Below are 19,143 nucleotides of genomic sequence, written 5' to 3' on the forward strand. Positions count from 1 at the left end.
GACACAGGTTTACCATTGTGCAAATAGCAGAAACGAATGCAGTGGCTTATCCATTTAGAAATAGTGTGCTTTGATATAGCCTTCCCCTCTGATCCTGCAGCAAATGCTACCAGTAGTTGCTCAGACTGAGATTTTGTCCTGTTTAAGTGGAATCTTAGTTGTCTGGGAACATCCAATGAATGCAGAATCCACTCCCCCTTGTTCTGCGGATTTGGGAAAAAAGTTGGCAGGTGAATGGTTTGGTTAAGAGCCACACTGGATACCACCTTAGGCATAAAGGAAGGATTGGCCCTGAGGGCCAGCCTGTCTGGGTAAAATATAATGAAAGGCTCCACTGCCATGAGATCCTGTAGTTCTGAAACCCTTCTAGCTGAAGTGACTGACAGTAGAAAAGCTGTCTTCCAAGAAAGAAATTTTATATCCGCAGTAGCTGCTGGTTCAAAAGGAGGTAGGGTGAGTTTTTCCAGCACAAAATTGAGGTTCCATGGGGGAGTTGGTGCTCTCCTGGGAGGCCTTAAATTTTTGGCCCCTCCAAGATACTGTTTTAGCAGTGGATGAGAAAAGAGAGGCGGCTCTGTGTTGTAATGAGCCGAGATGGCAGAGGGATGGATTTTTACTGAAGAAAAAGATACGGCCTTGTCAGGCATCTCAGTTAAGTATTGTAAAATCTGAGGGATATTGGTTTTTGCTGCGTCTATTCCCTGTGCTTGGTTCCAAGCACAGAATCCTCTTCCATTTATCAGCATAAGATTTTCTAGTACCAGGCCTTCTGGCTTCCAAAATAACATCCATCATAGGTTTACTGAGAGATGTGGTTTAAATAATTAGTTGATTAGCCATGCTGCAAGATTCAGAGTTTGGAGCGGAGTGTGCAGAATTTGATAGTTCTGCTGAGACAGTAGGTGAGGTGTCTGAGGCAAGTACCACGGAGGAAGGTGCAACATATTACTTAGAAGTGGATACCAGTGTTGAAGCCAGTCCGGAGCAATTAAAATCATTTTTGTTTTTTCCTGTCTGACTTTTAGCAAGACCTTGGAGAGTAGAGGCAGGGGGGGGGGAAGGCATAGACTGATAGGTTTTTCCAGCTGAAGGATAGAGCATCCACTTTCCATGCTTTTTTGCGATGAGTTCTCGTGCAGAATTTGTTGAACTGATAGATCTATTTGCCTCTCCCCAAAACTATGTCTGGGCTTTCCTATTTGTGTTAACACGTTGAAGATTTGTGGATCCAGTTTCCATTCATGCGGGTCCATAAGATTTCTGCTTAGGTCATCTGCCAGAGTATTTTGCTTTCCTGGCAGGAATTGAGCTTGAAGATGTATTTGGTAAGTCAAGGCTGTGTTCCACAAGGCCATGGCTAGTCTGCAAAGGGGGTAGGAATGTGTACCCCCCCATGCTTGTTTATATACCACATAACTGTGGAGATGTCAGTCTTTATCAGTAGTTGTCCTGGATGAAGCAAGTCCTTGAAGGCTGTCAGAGCATTCTGAACAGCTGGCATTTCTTTCTGGTTGATATGCAGAAGCATTTAGTTTGGGCTCCATTTGTCCTGAATGCATCTCCCTGCCAGGTGGGGCCCCCCAAGCATAGTCTGATGTGTCTGTAGTTGGGGTTTGGGTGGCAGGGGGTAGAGTGAATGACTGTCACTTTTTTTGGTGACCTGTCTCTGCCCACCAAAGATACTCCTGTTGTAGGCAGGGAATGAGAGGGATCACTGTTTCCAGGCTGTGATTTTTTAGGTACCATTGAAGTTCTCATATGCAGTGTCTCGCACATGGAATTAGTAGAATGCAGGATGCCATGAATCCCAAAGCCTGCAGAATTTGCCTTGCAGATAACTGGGTTTTTGTTGTTATTTGAAGTATGTTGTCAATTGCAGTTGCTTGTCTGGCATGAGGCAAGCCATCTGGGCAGTTGTATTCAAGCTTGTACCCAGGAATGTAATTGAGAGGGTACCAGTTGTGATTTCTTTTCGTTTATGGTGTACCCTAGGCATGCCAGAAGCCTTTTTACAAACGCCAGCTGTTGAAGTGTGTCCTTGTCCTCTGCCTGAATGAGACCATCGTACAGACGAGGATAAATTTGAATGTTTCTTTGTCTGCAGAATGCAATTACTGGAGCCAGGCACTTTGTAAAGACCCTGGGCGCAGTAGATAAGCCAAAGGGCAGTGCAGAGAATTGGTAATGCAAAAAGCCTGTTTTGAAGCGGAGGTATCTTCTGCAAGACTTCCTTACTGGGATATGCAGGTATGCCTCAAGTCTAGAGTTACTAACCAAGCATCCTTGCCTAGCATAGGCAGCAGCTGTTGTAAAGTCAACATTTTGAATTTTGGAATGTCCAGTAACATATTCAAAATCAATAAGTCCAAAATTGGACTCGAACTGTCTTTTCTGAGTACCAGGAAAAGTCTTGAATAAAATCCTTGTCCTTTTTCCTTTTCTGGTACCGGTTGAATAGCCCCCATATCCATGAGGGACATGACTTGTTTCTGGGCCTCTGCCCACTGGTTGTGGCAGATCCGGCCATCCGTTTGATATTGGCAAAGTATGGAAATGAAATCTGTACCCCACTGTTTAATACCCACTTGTCCTGGGTAATTAACTGCCAATTTTGAGCATGAAGTGCTAGTTTTCCCCCCAAGGGGGCTGCCAAAAGATAAGTGCTTGGAGATGGTAGAGGAAAGTCATTGAGACTTCTTACTGTAGGGTTGTGCTTTGCTACCTCCAGATTTGGAGGTGGAGGCACCCCATTGCTTTGATCTGTAAGATCCCTGTGATTGATATCTGGAGCCTTTTGAGCACCTGGGTTTGCCCTGAGTGGCACTGCTGGACACAGGAAAGGACCATTTTTTAGTAGGCCAGTGCCTACTGAACCTGGGTGGCTGCACTTGCAAAAAATCTTTTACAGTTTGCATAGATTTAGCTTGGTCTTCCATTTTCTTTAAAACCTCTTCTGCCTTATTACCAGAGTATCATGCTGCAAAGGGGCATCCAACAATTTAGCTTTACCATGATCAGGCAGATTTTGCTCCTTGAGCCAGGCATGCCTTCTTATCACAGATCCAGTAACGACAGCCCTACAAGAGGCCTCCAAGGAATCAAAACCACATTGCAAAGTATGCTTTCCAACCTGTTCTGCTGCATGCAATAAATCCTGTAACTTTTCCACACAATCAGAAATCAACATCATTTTCTGTTTCAGTAAGCCCATAACATGCTGTTGATATAGGAGCATATGAAACTGGCAGCTTAAAGCCCTGATTGCCAAGGTTGCCGACATATAAACCTTCTTACCCCATCTACCCAGCGCCCTGGAATCTCTATCAGAAGGGGTAGGATTTTGTCTGTTGAAGCCTTAACACCCTTTGGACCCTGACAAATAGTCTCAGGATCAGCAGCAGGATTTTTGAAAAGAAATTTGTGGGAGTCAGGAACCCTGTAAAATCTATTTGGTTTACTAGAAGCCGGAGGCAAGGAATCAGGAGCCATGCTTGACTCAGAGAACACATCATCCACAATGTCTAGTACAGGAGGTATTGCCAAAGGCCTATGCTGAGGAAGAAGGAAATCCCCAAGCTTCTTTTTTTTGATTCAGAGAAGTCCTGACTCTCCCAGTGAAAATGTTCCCTTAATGTAAAGTCTCTCCAAAAGAGTAATCCTCAGGAGGAGATGCAGATGAGACGGATTGCTCTGCATCAGAATCCTCATAAGGTGGAATAGAAAATTCCTGATCAGAAGAGGAATCAGAATAAATGGAAACCTGATCTGATGACTCAATCAGTGCCTTGCCTAGGCCTCTTAGCAGGGGGGGGGGGGGGGGGGTTGGGAACCCCTGATCAAGGTAATTAAATCCTCAGCCACTTTGATCATTTCTTTTTAGGCATAGGGGCCTGAGCACGTGGCTCATGTCAGTTTTTTTAAACAAGTTGTTTTACCTTGTTTTTGTTGATGGCGTCTGTTTAATACAAAAATGTTGAGGCCTGAAAACACCCTCAGAAGCTGGTGCCTGCTCAGCGGCTCCAGACCCATCCAAGGGAGAGACATCCGCGGTTTCAATACTTTGCGAATCTCGTGGCATACCAGACTCCGAATGGGTCTCAGTAGAGGCCTGCGACTCAAAAGTAGTGGATATCCGGGCTGCGAAAGTACCTCACTGAGTACCGGCGACTGGCTTAGAAGCGTTGTTGGTTTTGGACCTCGACGGCCTGTGTCTTTTTCGTTGCGTTTTTTGTGAACTCCGGTAGTCGGATTGCTAACAGACGACATTTCAGGGTAGTTAAATCTTGAACCAAAATATTTAGAAGCAAAAATATACCAACGCTTAGTGAGTTGGATAAATTTAGCACAAAACCGACAGCAAGGCACGTTGTGGTCAGGGCCTAGGCAAGGAATACAGTACAAATGAAAATCCTTATGAGATATTTGTTTCCCACAAGTAATGCAATTAACTTTTACTGACATCGGTAAGGAGCAAGAAAAAGTTTCCCCAACAGGGTACTTAGCTTTAGTTTGAAGACTTCGGATCTGAAACTTGAAAACGAAAATTTCAGGAGTTTACCGGCACTTGCGAACTGCTTCTGCTTCGGGCACCTTTCGGCAGGAAAAACTGATTAAAATGGCATCTGCTGCATGTTTTATACCCCTGACGACCTGACGTCATGGAAGAGGAGACAGCAACAGTCACAGGACCCAAGACTTTGTTATTCAGGCCGACTGAGGGCAACCTGCCAGCAGATTACCCAAATGTAATGACTGCAACAGTGAAACATGAAGAACATCTGATGACTAGTTTAACAGGAGCGTAGTCGGTAGGTTTGGACCTGTGCGGTCTTCTCTATAGTCATCTTTACTTTTTTTTTTTGAATATCTGAGGTCGGATGGCTTACCGAAGCCATATCGGAGTTCGAGAACTGTAAGTGAAAATATCTAGCTACAATAAGGGTTTGACGATGGATAATTCTGGCGTTGAACAAAGCACAGAAGCGACAGCAAGGAAGTCGTGGTCTGGGCCTAAGCAAGTGATGTAGTAAGAATGAAAGTCTCTGTGTGGTATTTGCTTTCCAGAGGCGAGACAATTGTTAATTTCTTCTGACATCGGTTAGAGCAAGAAAAAAAAGGATCCCAATGGGGTACTTAGCTTTAGAAGACTTCAGCTTCAATTCGGTAGATGAAACTCTGGTAGCAGCCAACCGGCACCCGTGCGAACTGCTTATGCTTCGGGGTCCACAGCAAGAAAGACTGATGTAATGGCATCAGCTGCCTTACTTTATACTGACAACCTGACGTCAATCCTGAAGCGACAGCAACCGACACAGAAATACTAAGCCTCTGGTATTCGGGTCAGCTGAGGGCTACCCTGGCAGGAATAACCCAAATGTGTGAAACACAGAGAAAGTACAGTTGTGTACACTTACCATAAATGTAGATGTTAGAGTGTCTTCACTGTTGCAGTCATCACTGTAGGGTTTTTCCTGCCGGCAGCAGCCCTCGGTTGGCCAGAATCCCAAAGTCTGGGTCCGGCGTCGGCTGTGTACTCATCCTCCCTGACGTCAGTGTGCCAGGGGTACAAAGCTCCCAGCCAACGCCATGTTCTCCAGTTTTTCTTGCCCCAGATGTCAGGTGCCCAAAAATAAAGGCTAAAAGTAAAACAAAAATGTAACATACAACAAACCCCATATCCTGTAGCAAATACACCTCAAAGAAGGGTGAAGCAGGGAACCACACCAATAAAAGTGTAAGAGGGGACAGGAGGGTGGGTAACCCAGACTGCAACAGTGAAGACACTAACATCTACATTTATGGCAAGTGTACACAACTGTACTATGTTCATAGTGTTTCACTGTTGCAGTCATCACTGTAGGGTTGAATCCCAAAGCTGAGACAAAGGGTGGTGGTTATAGAGTAGAAGGGGCGGCTAGAAGGCCTTGCAAGACTGCAGAAGCAAAGCCTGCCCTAGATTTAGAATAAAGAGGGAGATTATAGTGCTTAGAGAAAGTATGCACTGAACTCCAAGTTGCAGCTTCCAAAATATCTTTGGTAGGTACTCCCCTGAGAAAGGCAGCTGAAGTAGCAGCAGCTCTGGTAGAGTGAGTCCTAATTTTTCCAGGGATTTGCTTTCCATGAGGAGAGTAACAAAATCTGATTCCATGAGCAATCCATTTAGAAATGGTCTGTTTTGAAATAGCTTTGCCTTCAGAATTTGCTGCATAAGAAACAAAAAGTACAGTTTTGTACCTACCATAAATGTAGATGTTAGAGGATCCACATTGCTGCAGTCATAACCTGTGGGAAGTCCTCTGTCCTCGGTCGGCCCGAATACCAAAGTGTTAGGCTGGCGTCTGTCATGGTCGCTCAGAGCTGACGTCAGTACGCAGTAGTACTTAAGCGCATGACCGACGCCATATCCTCAGTCTTTCTTGCCCCAGATGTCAGAAGGCCTAAAAAGGAAAGGCCATAGCCAAAATAGAAAATACCCAACAACCAACAGAGAAAATAATTATCCCAAAAGAAACACAGCAACCCCAAACTATAGAGGGGAAGGAGGGAGGGAAAATTGGACTGCAGCAATGTGGATCCTCGAACATCTACATTTATGGTAGGTACAAAACTGTACTATGTTCTTCGTCTCACATTGCTGCAGTCATAACCTGTGGGTAGAATCCCAAAGCAAAGGTAAAGGGAGGCTGGCAAACTAAAAAGCATTAGGAGCTGCTAACATGCCCTGTAAAACTGCAGTGGCAAACCCAGCCCTAGACTTGGAATAAAGAGGAGATGGTAATGTTTAGCAAAGTGTGCACTGAACTCCAAGTAGCTGCCTCCAAAATATCCTTAGTAGCTACCCCCTTAAAAGGCAGTAGATGTGGCAGTAGCCCTAGTGGAATGAGGTCTGATCCCAGCAGGAACATCCTTTCCATGATGAGAATAACAAAAGGCAATACAATGGCCAATCCACTTAGAAATAGTTTGCTTTGAAACAGCTTTCCTTGTGAACCCAAAGCAAAAGAAATAAATAACTGTTGAGTCTGCCTGAACTCTTTAGTTCTGCTCAAATAATAGCGTAACTGCCTGTGAATATCCAAAGAATGCAAGACTTTTTCCCCTTTATTTTGGGGATCAGCATAAAAAGTAGGTAAATGAATAGACTGGTTTAAGGCCACATTAGAAATAACTTTAGGCATAAAAGTAGGGTTAGTACGCAAGGACACCCTATCCTTATGAAATATCACATAAGTTTCAACTGCCATGAGAGCCTGTAATTCAGATACCCTCCTAGCAGACGTAATGGCCAACAAAAAAGCAGTATTCCAAGACAAAAAACTTCAACTCAGACGTAGCTGCAGGTTCAAAAGGAGGAAAAGTAAGCTTTTCCAACACAAAATTGAGATCCCAGGAAGGAGTAGGAGCTCTACGTGGGGGTCTTATGTTTTTTGCCCCTCTAAGAAATTGTTTAAACAAAGGGTGAGAAAATAAAGGAGGGTCACAATCATAGTGAGCAGAAATGGCTGCAGCATGAACTTTCACGGAGGAAAAAGACAAACCCTTGTCTAGTAATTCAGTAAGGTACTGTAGTGTAAAACTCAAATTAGGCACTGAGACATCAAAGCTCTTTGCTGTGCTCCAAAGAAAAAATCTCCTCCATTTATCAGCATAAACTTTCCTAGTACTGGGCCGTCTGGCCTCCAAAATGACATTCAAAACCTGTTGAGGAAGCTGAGACCCCCAGGGTCTAAAACAGAATACGCCAGGCTGTTAGATGCAGGGACTGTATCCTGACATTGAGAAAATGATTGCTTGACTGGGACAACAAGTGAGAAATCGGTGGCAAAGGCCAAGGAGGCTCCTGAACTAAACTCCTCAGCAGAGGATACCAGTGCTGGCGTGGCCAATCTGGTGCTATTAGAATCATGCAAGGCTTGCCCCGCCTGACTTTCAAGAGTACCTTGGGAAGGAGAGGCAGAGGAGGGAAAGCATAGACGTGAAGGTTGTTCCAACTGAAAGATAGAGCATCCACTTTCCAAGCTTTTGAGTGAAACATCTTTGTGCAAAATTTTGGCAGTTGGAAATTTAGTGGAGAAGCGAACAGATCTATGTCTGGAGTTCCCCAAGCCACTGTCAACTGTTGGAATACGTGAGGATCCAATTTCCACTCGTGGGGATCCACAATTTGTCTGCTCAACACGTCTGCTAAGGAGTTCTGATGTCCTGGCAGAAACCGTGCTTGAAGAGTGATGTGCAAACTCAGAGCAGTCTCCCACAATATCATAGCTTGTCTGCAAAGAGGGTAAGAATGGGTACCCCCCTGCTTGTTGATGTACCACATGACTGTTGTGTTGTCTGTTTGAATCAACACCTGTCCTGGTTGAAGTAGATCCTTGAAGGCCATCAGGGCAAATTGGACTGCTAACATCTCCTTCATGTTGATATGCAAATGCTGTAGTCTGGGAGGCCACGTGTCTTGAATCCATTTCCCATTGAAGTGTGCTCCCAAGCCAGGTCTGAGGCATCCGTCGTTAAGATCTGACTCGCCTCTGGTCGGGTCACAGAGAGTCCCTTGTTTAGGTGACATTCCTGAGCCCACCACAAGAATTCCTTCTGGATGCAAGGTATTATCTGAATGACAGTGTCCAAATCGTGGCAGTGTTGAGTCCATACACTTTTGAGATACCATTGTAGCTTCCTCATATGCAGTTTGGCATTGGGAAGTACCAAAATGCAAGATGCCATGAACCCCAAGGCTTGAAGGACTGTCCTTGCAGTCAGCCTGGACAGTACTGATAATTGCTGGAAGTATAGGTGAAGATTTCTTTGTTTGTCCGGGGTCAAAAGGCCATCTGAGAGGCTGTATTCAGTCTCACACCCAGAAAGCACATGTCCTGAGAGGGTACTAGACTGGACTTTGTTTCGTTCACAGAATACCCTAGGCACCTTAAAACTGCCATTACATACTGTAGATGTTGAAGTAACTTGTCTTTGTCTTGAGCAAGAATCAGACAATCGTCCAGATAAGGATAAATTTGTATTCCCTTCAGTCTTAAGAAAGCTATTACAGGAGCCAGAACCTTTGTGAACACCCTGGGCAGTAGATAAGCCAAAGGGCAATGCAGAGAACTGATAATGAGAAGTACCAGCCAAAACGCAGGAATCTCCTGCAGCTGGGCCTGATAGGAATGTGAAGATAAGCCTCTTTGAGATCCAGAGTTACCATCCAGTGATCTTTGCCTAGCAGAGGCAGAAGTTGCTGTAATGTTAACATCTTGAACTTTGGAATGTCTAGGTATGTATTGAGAATGGACAAATCCAGAATTGGCCTCCAAGTGTTTCCTTTCTTTGGCACAAGGAATAGGCGAGAATAAAACCCTAGGCCTTCTTCTGACGGAGGTACCACCTGGATTGCCACATCTGCAAAAGCAAAGAAATTTGTTCGTGAGCCTCCAGCCTTTGCTGAGGAGGTACATCTGGCATGCCTTTGAAAGGAGGAAAAGTGTGAAAATAAAACTTGTAGCCTTGATTTATTATGTCAAACACCCATTTGTCCTGGGTGACCAAATGCCAATTTTGTTTGAAAAGTGCCAACTTTCCTCCTAGAGGAGCTGCCAGACAGGAAGAATCTGGCAGCTGGAGATACAGGTCATTGGGTCTGTTTACGAAAGGCTGACCCCTGCCCTCACCAGAAGATTGTGCAGGAGAACTCCAAGTCCTAGGTCTGAAAGAACTCTGAGCGTGAGCCCTGCCCCTACCACGTCTAGACCTGCCCTTAGACTGAAAATCCGAAGAAGGGTAAGACCATCCTCTTGCAGGCCAATTCCTGCTAAACTTAGGGGCTGCACTTGCAAAAATTCCTTAACCGTCTGCATAGACTTAGCTTTGTCTTCCATCTTTTCAAAACTGACTCCACAGGAGAACCAAAGAGAACTTCAGATTGAAGAGGAGCATCCAAAATTCGAGCTTTAACATGCTCTGACAAATTTTGATCCTTAAGCCAGGCATGTCTACGAATAACTGAACCAGTAGCAGCCACCCTGGAAGAAGCCTGAAGAGCATCGAAGCCACACTGCAAGGAATGCTTACCAACTTGATCTGAAGCATGAACTAAGTCCTGCAATTCCTTACACTCTATACCCTCAGATAAAGCATCTACCTTAGATTTCAACTGACCTAACAGAAAGTTCTGATATTTCAGCATATGAAACTGGCAATTTAAAGCCCTCATAGCCAACGTGGAGGAGGTATACACTTTTTTACCCCACCTATCCAAAGCTCTAGAATCTTTATCCAGAGGAACTGGATTCTTAACTAGAGAAGCCCTGACACCCTTAGGCCCTTGAATAATAGTTTCCGGGTCAGCTCTAGGACTCTTATACAAATATTTGTGTGCCTCTGGAACTCTGTAATACCTGCCTGGCTTGACAGGGACAGGGGGTAAAGAATCAGGATTAAGGGAAGCTTCAGAAAAAACATCCTGAACAACATCTAAAACAGGGGGAATAGCCAAAGGTCTATGTTGTGGCAAAAACAAAAATTCCCTAAGCCTCTTACGAGAATCTGAAAAATCCTGACCTTCCCACTTGAAATGCTCCCTCATGGAGTGCAAGGTTTCAGAAAAGGAAAAATCCTCTGGAGGAGAAGCAGAAGGACAGGAATCCTCTGCATCCGAATCAGAATAGGGAGGAAAATCCTGGATAGCCTCAGCTGAGGACTCAGAGTAATCTGAGGAATGCTCCAATCCCTCTAAATCTGTCTCCACCCTAGGCCTCTTCTCTGGAGGGGGCATAGAACCTCTGATCAAAGTAATCAAATCTTCTGCCATTTTCAACATATGTTTTTTAGGAACAGAGCCCGAAGAACTAGGGCTGTGGCCTGTACCAGAAAGACCAGGTCTAGCCTTAGCAGGGCCTTTAGTGACAGAAGTAGAAGGCCTAACAACCTTTTGTAAGGATGGAACCACAGAAACCTGAGAAGCCCCCTCGGCCTGACCTAACTCCTGAGAGGCCAACTCCTGTAATAGTAAAGGTTCCCCTTGGGATTCAGCCGAGACCTCGGCTGGATCCACAGATTCAACCGTAGATTCCACAGAACCGGCATCCGCAACGGACTCATCCGGTTTAGACTTTAAAGATTTATCTTTTCGCTTTTTTGCGGTAGCGGGCGTCGGAGGATCCGACGGCATGTTGTAGTTACTCCGCTTACCGAAAACAAGCCTGCACAGTCTAATCTGCGTTTTATGGTGCGCTTATTAAATCTAGCGCAAAAGCGACACCCGACTACGTCGTGCTCAGGCCCCAAGCAAGGAATACAGAGAGAGTGATAGTCCCTATGAGGTATCTGTTTCCCACAAGAAATACAATTATTAACTTTGACATCCGGATTAACTAAGGCAAGAAAAGACAAAAATATTCCCCAACGGGGTACTTAGCCCAACTTGGTCTTCGGTCTGAAACTCGAAAATTGAAAATTTCAGAACGCCGAACGGCACTTGCAAACGCTGCTTCTGCTTCAGACCACGCGGCAAGAAAGACTGGGGATATGGCGGCGATCATGCGCTTAAGTACTACTGCGTACTAACGTCAGCTCTGAGCGACCATGACCGACGCCAGCCTAACACTTTGGTATTCGGGCCGACCGAGGACAGCGGACTACCCACAGGTTATGACTGCAGCAATGTGAGACGAACATCCGTTCTGTTTTCCTGATATCCTTGGTTCTGTCCAGGTAAAAGCGAAGCTGCCTGTGTACGTCCAAAGAATGCAAGATCCTCTCCCCCTTATTTTGTGGATTAGGGAAAAAAGTTGGCAGGTGAATAGTTTGGTTTAAAGCCTAGAAACCACTTTAGGCATGAAAGTAGGGTTAGTCCTCAAAGAAACCCTGTCTTGATGAAAAATAATGTAAGGTTCCACAGCCATTTGCGCTTGTAACTCAGACTCTCCTGGCTGAAATTAAAGCCAGTAGGATAACAGTCTTCCATGATAAATACTTTATATCGGATGTGGCAGCAGGCTCAAAAGGTGGCAGAGTAAGCTTTTCCAGTACATAATTGAGGTCCCAAGCAGGAATGGGTGGAGTCCTAGGGGGCCTTAAATTCTTTGCTCCTCTGAGATATTGTTTCAGAAGTGGATGTGAAAAAATTGGAGGATCTGTATTATAATGTGCAGAGACAGCTGAGGCATGTATTTTTATGGAAGAAAAAGATAAACCCTTATGCAGCATATCTGTTAGGTAATGTAAAATCAATGGAATATTTGGTATGTGAGGATCAGATTTCTGAGCCTGCATCCAGGTGCAAAATCTCTTCCATTTTCCTGCATAAGATTTCCTAGTGCTAGGCCTTCTGGCTTCTAAGATGACATCCATAACCTGTTTTCTAAGGGTGGGATTAATTACAGACCCTGAATACACCAGGCTGCGAGTTTCGATACGAGAGTGCAGAATCTGGCCCTGATGTCGAGACAAAAGATTTGGAATCTGAGGTAGAATCCAAGGAGGTTCCTGGGATAGATTTATCAGTGTTGAGTACCAAAATTGTCGAGGCCAATTCGGGGCCAGTAAGATCATCTTTGGTTTGTCTTGTTTTATTTTTAATAACACCCTTGGTAGAAGAGGTAGTGGTGGGAAGGCATACCCAGAGAAGTTCCTCCAACTGAATGACAGAGCATCCACTTTCCATGCTAGCTTGTGATATGCCCTTGTGCAAAAAGTCTGTAACAGGTAGTTGTGGGGAGATGCAAATAGATCTATGTCCGGGCAACCCCAGGCTTCTGTAATCCTCTTGAATATTTGGGTGTCTAGCATCCACTCGTGTGGGTCTGACAGATTCCTGCTCAGGCTGTCTGCCAGAGTGTTTTGTTTCCCTGGCAGGAATTGAGCTTGTAGATCCACTTTGCAAGCTAGTGCTGTGTTCCATAGAGTCATGGCTAGGCTGCAAAGGGGGTAGGAGTGTGAACCCCCCTGCTCAATGTACCACAACTGTGGTGTTGTCCGTCCATATCAGTAGCTGCCCTGGCTGTAAAAGATCCCTGAAAGCCATGAGGGCATTCTGTACAGCTAACATCTCTCAAATTGATATGTAGATGCTTCTGATCCTCTGTCCAAAAACCTTGCAGGCCTTTCCCCTGCAAGCGGGTTCCCCATGCATAATCCGAGGCGTCCGTGGTTATCACTTGGTTGGCTGGAGGTAGACTGAAGGCTTTCCCTTTGTTTTGAAGACATGCCGTGGCCCACCAATGAAATTCCTTTTGCAGGCAAGGCAAGACAGCAATCACCGTTTCCAGACTGACAATGCTGGGACCATACGCTTTTTAGGTACCATTGTATCTTCCTCATATGCAGTCTTGCATATGGTACGAGTAGGATGCAGGAAGCCATGTAACCCAAAGCCTGCAGGAATTTCCTTGCAGTTAGCTGAGACATTAACGCCAGGCTTTTGAAAGTTGAAGCCAGCTGAAGTTGTTTTTCTGGCGTCAGGAAAGCCATCTGGGTTGTAGTGCTTAAAAGAGCACCCAGGAAAGTTATCTGTTGAGTGGGTGTCAAATTTGACTTTTTTACGTTCACAGTAAATCCCAGGCACTTGAGTAGATTCTGAACAAATTCCAGGTGCTGGAGTAAGATGTCCTTGCTGTCTGCTTAAATAAGGCAGTCGTCCAGATAAGGGTAAATTTGAATTCCCTTGAGTCTGCAATAAGCTATTACTGGTGCCAGGCACTTACAGACCCTGGGCGCAGTAGATAAGCCAAAGGACAGCGCAGAGAATTGGTAATGTTTCGTGCCTGCCTTGAACCTGAGGCATCTTCTGCACTCCTGTCTGATAGGAATGTGTAGGTAAGCCTCCTTTAAGTCCAATGCACCATCCATGCATTTTTGCTCAACATTGGCAGGAGGTGCTGCAGAGTAAGCATCTTGAACTTTGGTATCTCCAGGAAAGTATTTAAGACTGACAGATCCAGGATGGGTCTCCCAAGTATTTTGCTTTCTGGGAACTAGAAAGTCTTGAATAAAAGCCTTGTCCCGTCTCTGAATTTGGAACCAATTCTATGGCCCTCATAGCCATGAGGGACCTCACCTGTTTTAATGCCTCCGCCCATTGATTTTTTTGGTAGGTCTGGCCATCCGTTTGGTTTTGGCAAGGTGTGAAAGTGGAATTTGTAACCTCTTAAAACTACATCCAGAACCCACTTGTCTTGGGTTATGCAAGTCCAATTTCGGTGAAAGAGTTTTCCTCCCAGAGGAGCACCCAGGAGAGAGGTTCCTGGAGCCATGCAGGGGGAGTCATTGAGCCTGTTTCCTATAAGGTTGAGACCTATCTTCTCCACCCCTGGGGGTGGAAGCACTCCACTGTCTAGGCCTATACGAGGTCTGAGCTTGGGCCCTCCCTCTGGGGCACCTATATCTACCCCACTGAGGCCTGTCTGAGCTGGGAAAGGGCCAATTCTTAGCTGGCCAATTTCTGCTAAATCTAGGAGGCTGAACTTGTAAGAAATCCTTAACCGTTTGCATGGATTTTGCCTTATCCTCCATTTTCTTTATAACCTCTTCAGCCTTAGACTCAAACAAAACATTATGTTGAACAGGAGCATCCAGTAATTTTGCTTTTACTTGATCAGGCAAATTTTGTTCCTTTAACAAAGCATGCCTTCTAATGACTGTGCCAGTGGCTGCCGCCCTGCAAGAGGCCTCCAAAGCATCAAAACCACAGTGTAAGGTACGTTTCCCCACCTGCTCAGCAGTATGCATCAAATCTTGTAATTCCTTGTCTGCCAATGCAGAAATGGTACACATTTTGTTTCATAACAGACAAAAGGTATTGCTGATATTTCAGCATATGAAATTGACAATTCAAAGCCCTAATAGATAAAGTAGCAGAAGTGTACACTTTTTTGCCCCATCTCTACAAAGCTCTAGAATCCTTATCTGACGGAATAGGGTTCTTAGCAGTGGCGGCCTTAACACCCTTAGGACCCTAAGAAATGGTTTCTGGATCAGCAGTAGAATTTTTAAATAGAAACTGGTGAGTGTCAGGGACTCTAATATCTATCAGGCTTAGCAGGGGCTGGAGGAAAGGAGTCAGGGGTTAAATTAGACTCAGTAAAGACATCATCCACAATATCCAAAATAGGAGGAATAGCCAGGGGTCTGTGTTGGGGAAGAAGGAAATCCCTAAGCCTTCTCTTAGATTCAGAGTACTCCTGCCCTTCCCAGTGAAAATGTTCCCTCATTTCATGTAAAGTTTCCCCAAAAGAGTAATCTTCAGGAGGAGAAGCTGAAGGAATGGATTCTTCAGCATCAGAATCCTCATAAGGAGGGAAAGTATAATCCTGTTCGGAGGAAGACACTGAAGAGATCGATACCTGATCAGAGAATTCATAATCCAATTCTTGTCTTGGCCTTTTGTCTGGAGGGGGATGGGAACCCCTAATCATAGCAAGTCCTCAGCCATTTTAAGCATTTGTTTTTGAGATTTAGGTCCCGGATCAGAGGAGGCCTGGGCTTGAGTCTTTGTTTTAGAAGGAGTCTTTGCCTTTGCCTGAAGCTGCGTAGGCCTGAAAACCCCCTCAGAAGCCGGTACCTGCACAGCCGCTCCGGACCCATCAGAGGGAGCATTATCCGAAAGTCCTGCACCTGGTATATCCAAAGGCCTAGTTGGCTCCTCGTAGGAGTCCGTATCGGCAAGCGGTTCTGAAATGGCCGACGATAGGGGCTGCGAAAGCGCCTCACTGACTACAGCCAAACCGGCAGCTGGCTCTAATTGTAAACTATCTGATTTGGACCTCGGAGGCCTATCTTTATCCTTGCGCCTTTTATGAACTCCGGTAGTCGGAAGAGTGTCCGACGACATGTTATAATTAAATCGCCTCCCAAAGTAATAAAAGGCAAAATCGTATCTCCGTTTAATAGTACGTTGATTAAATCTAGCACAAAACAGACAACTAGCTACATTGTGGTCAAGGCCTAGGCAAGGAATACAGTAAGAATGAAAATCCTTATGAGGTACTTGCTTCCCACATGAAATACAAATTAACTTTTTCTGACATCGGACTGGAGCAAGAAAAAAGTTTCCCTAATGGGATACTTGGCTTTGAAAAGAAGAATGTCTTCGGATTGAAGTACCAAAAATAACAGGAGTCAGCTGACCGGCACTTGCGAACTGCTTCCACCGCGCGGCAAGAAAGACTGGAGAACATGGCGTCGGCTGGAAGCTTTGTACCCCTGGCGCACTGACGTCAAGGAGGATGAGTACACAGCCGACGCTGGACCCAGACTTTGGGATCCTGGCCTACCGAGGGCTGCCTGCCAGCAGGAAAAACCCTACAGTGATGACTGCAACAGTGAAACACGATGAACATCATCAAAGGTTCAACTCTATACGATGGGTAGGCCAACTGAGGTTCACTTAAATATCTACCTCAGCAATGAAATGGATTTTATAGGCACTGTGTGTGTGCAGAAGTTCAGATAAGGATGTCCAGTTGAGGCTTGAAGTTCAAAAAATCTTCTTGAAGAATCTGCAATGAGGAAAAGTTTTCCTTAAGTACTTGTCTGTTGTACAGGCTGGTTTGTGCAAAGGAAGCTATTTGATCACAGACAAAATAAAAGATCCACTGACTAACCGGGATAAAGAAGTGTCAGTCTGACAAAGATAGCACCCCTCCAAAGTTTTTTTTTTTTTTTTTTTTTTAAGGGGGAAAAAAAACACTTTCAAGGAAGCTAGAAACATGGAAGAAGCACTTTGGGGAAAACAAAAGATAGTAGCAAATGAACTCTAATGGAAAAATAGTGAAGGCCTGTATCAAAAATATGACAAAAGCATACCTCTGAACTATACAGATTTTCGCAGAATGTCCAGATTTTTGACTCCTTTTTGGTCCGTTTTTCATAAAATTGTGTTTTTTCTGGCAAAATCGTGGCAAATCATTAAAGACTAAAGTTAGAAAATAATGACAGACATTGGAGTGTCAGACTTCATACCCTTTGGAACATTCATGCCAATGCAAAAACTGTTGTTCTATGAACTTTCTAAGCTTATAAGAGCAATATTTAAAATTGTCCTATTTTTGGGCCCATGTCTCACTTATTTGTGGCTTTGTCCAGACTTCTTGCTCTATCAGGTTGAGAGGTATGGAGAAAAGCCAGCTCCACTGGTATAGGAAGATAAAGTCCCAAGTAGAATCCATGTGACAAATCTGATTATTGTCCAGCATCACTGGCTCAACAGGCAGCACATTTGCTTTCACTGCTGGAAGATCAGAAAGCTGCAATTTCTATTTCCACCTCAGATAACAGGAGTAGTTTTCCATTACTGGCACTGCAGTTCAGCTTGTGGGATGCTGCATTCCTAAGTAGGTCACCTTTTGGAGAAAACGTTAAACTGACACTCCATCTGTCTATATCAGTGGTAGCTCAGGTGAATTTAAAGGATCCCATGGCATTTAAAGAAGATTAGGGTAATTTCCCAAGTGCTGTGGGCCAAACTTCCTCTAGTGTGTGTATAAATATCACCTTGTGTTTCTCCTGAAAAGAGGCTACTAGCCTAATGGGGCTAACCTCGTCAAAGGATAAATATATAGGTAGGTAGACAGATATATAGACACTCAACTCCTGCCTGAAAGGGCATATGGAAGGGGAGGCGTAAAACTGCTTTGCTTGCTTATTTCTTCTCACAGGGAGGGCATGAAAATATATGGCCAGGGTGCATTTTCCCCACAGTTAAACTCAAGAGTGGAGACTGAAACCACCACAGAAGCAAAGGATTCAAAGGGGGGGGGGTCAGGGCTATCCAGAGGGGTTATCACCACCTGCAAAAGTGAGATATCCTCACTGATACATAACTAGGCAGGTATGCAGCTGAAGAAACAAAACAATGATGACTGCCTAAATGTTGCCCCCACTCAGTTAGCTCTTACCCTAGTATATGGGAAAGGAATGTGCCAGCTGACACAGAGAAGGTCTGATGGTCAGGAAAAAAGATGTGATAATACAAGCAGGAACAGGAGCTGCAAAAGGATCTAGACCCCATAAGAAATCCAAACAGAAAAACCTTGTTCACTTACTTTTGTTACATACCCTTAGTCATGTTAAAGCCTGTCCTATATTGTTGCTGTTGAAACAATTTCCTTAAATTTTTTTCTTGCACAACTTTTCAAACAGGTGTAAGGTAGGAGTTAATGTAGGGTTGAAAGTACTACTACTAACAAATCTGTTCAACTGAGTGGTCCTGGTATAAGTATCCCGATACAATATCTTCAAATTTAACTTTGACATATAACTTAAGGTCCAACAACATCGGCTATATCCATTCTATAATTAGGAACAAATGTTAACCCCCTACTAAAAAGTTTAAAATATCTATAACTTGGTATTATAACAAGTAGTTCTATTTACTGCAATTTTGTGACAAATGTTATTACTACTGATTTTAGTATACTTTTTTTAATGCATGATTGTTGGTTTAATTTGATTTGTTCATAATATTACATGCTTTGATTTTATAAATTTGGTTAGTATGGGGTTTAGTAACAGTTCTGATATATTAAGTTTCTAGTAAAAACACTTGGTACTTTATTCGCTTGTATGCGGTTCTTTGACACGTTTTTTGGCAAGTGTTTTCTTGCTCCTGGCTTCAGGGGAAACCTCAGTTGCATTTGGTTCCTGGTTTTGGTGGCTTCTCTCATGTGTAGTGGCTATGCAGTGTTTTAACACCCCAGATTCTCTTGGTGAGGAACCTCTATGGGTGTTTCAACTGTTGCATATGCTTAGCCAGGTACATGCCACAGGGGGCATTATACTCCATGATGGGTTTGATGTGGAATGAATAGAGTGGTACTATAAAACTTCATTGAACCTGGATGTCATAACGTTACTTACAAGTTGGGCAACATAGAATAATTTTCTTACTTGCTTGGCTACATGCTGGTCAATGGCCAGATTACTGTCTACATATGTTCCCAGAACTGGTTGACTCTTAAGGGTATCTTATAAATGGAATAACTGGCATCAGTAGACATTTTCCCAAAAAGGCACTAATGCACTTCTTTGCAATTAATTTTAATCCACAGCTTTGGCACCAATCAATTTGCCTGTATTAATCCCTCATGTAGGATGTTAGTGGCAGGGGGAGAATTTATGACTGCTCACAATTTGCAGTTATCTAAACTT

General features: G+C 44.2%; 1 protein-coding gene across 1 annotated transcript in view; it reads right to left on the reverse strand.

The window, feature by feature from the left end:
• The window catches only part of AP2M1 (adaptor related protein complex 2 subunit mu 1), a 1,300,958-nt gene that overhangs the window by 928,749 nt on the left and 353,066 nt on the right, over positions 1-19,143 (reverse strand). The gene's annotated exons all lie outside the window — the stretch shown is intronic.

Source organism: Protopterus annectens, chromosome 4.part1 (genome assembly GCF_019279795.1).
Source record: "Protopterus annectens isolate FY-2018-M chromosome 4.part1, PAN1.0, whole genome shotgun sequence".
In the NCBI taxonomy this organism is placed as follows: Eukaryota; Metazoa; Chordata; order Ceratodontiformes; family Protopteridae; genus Protopterus; species Protopterus annectens.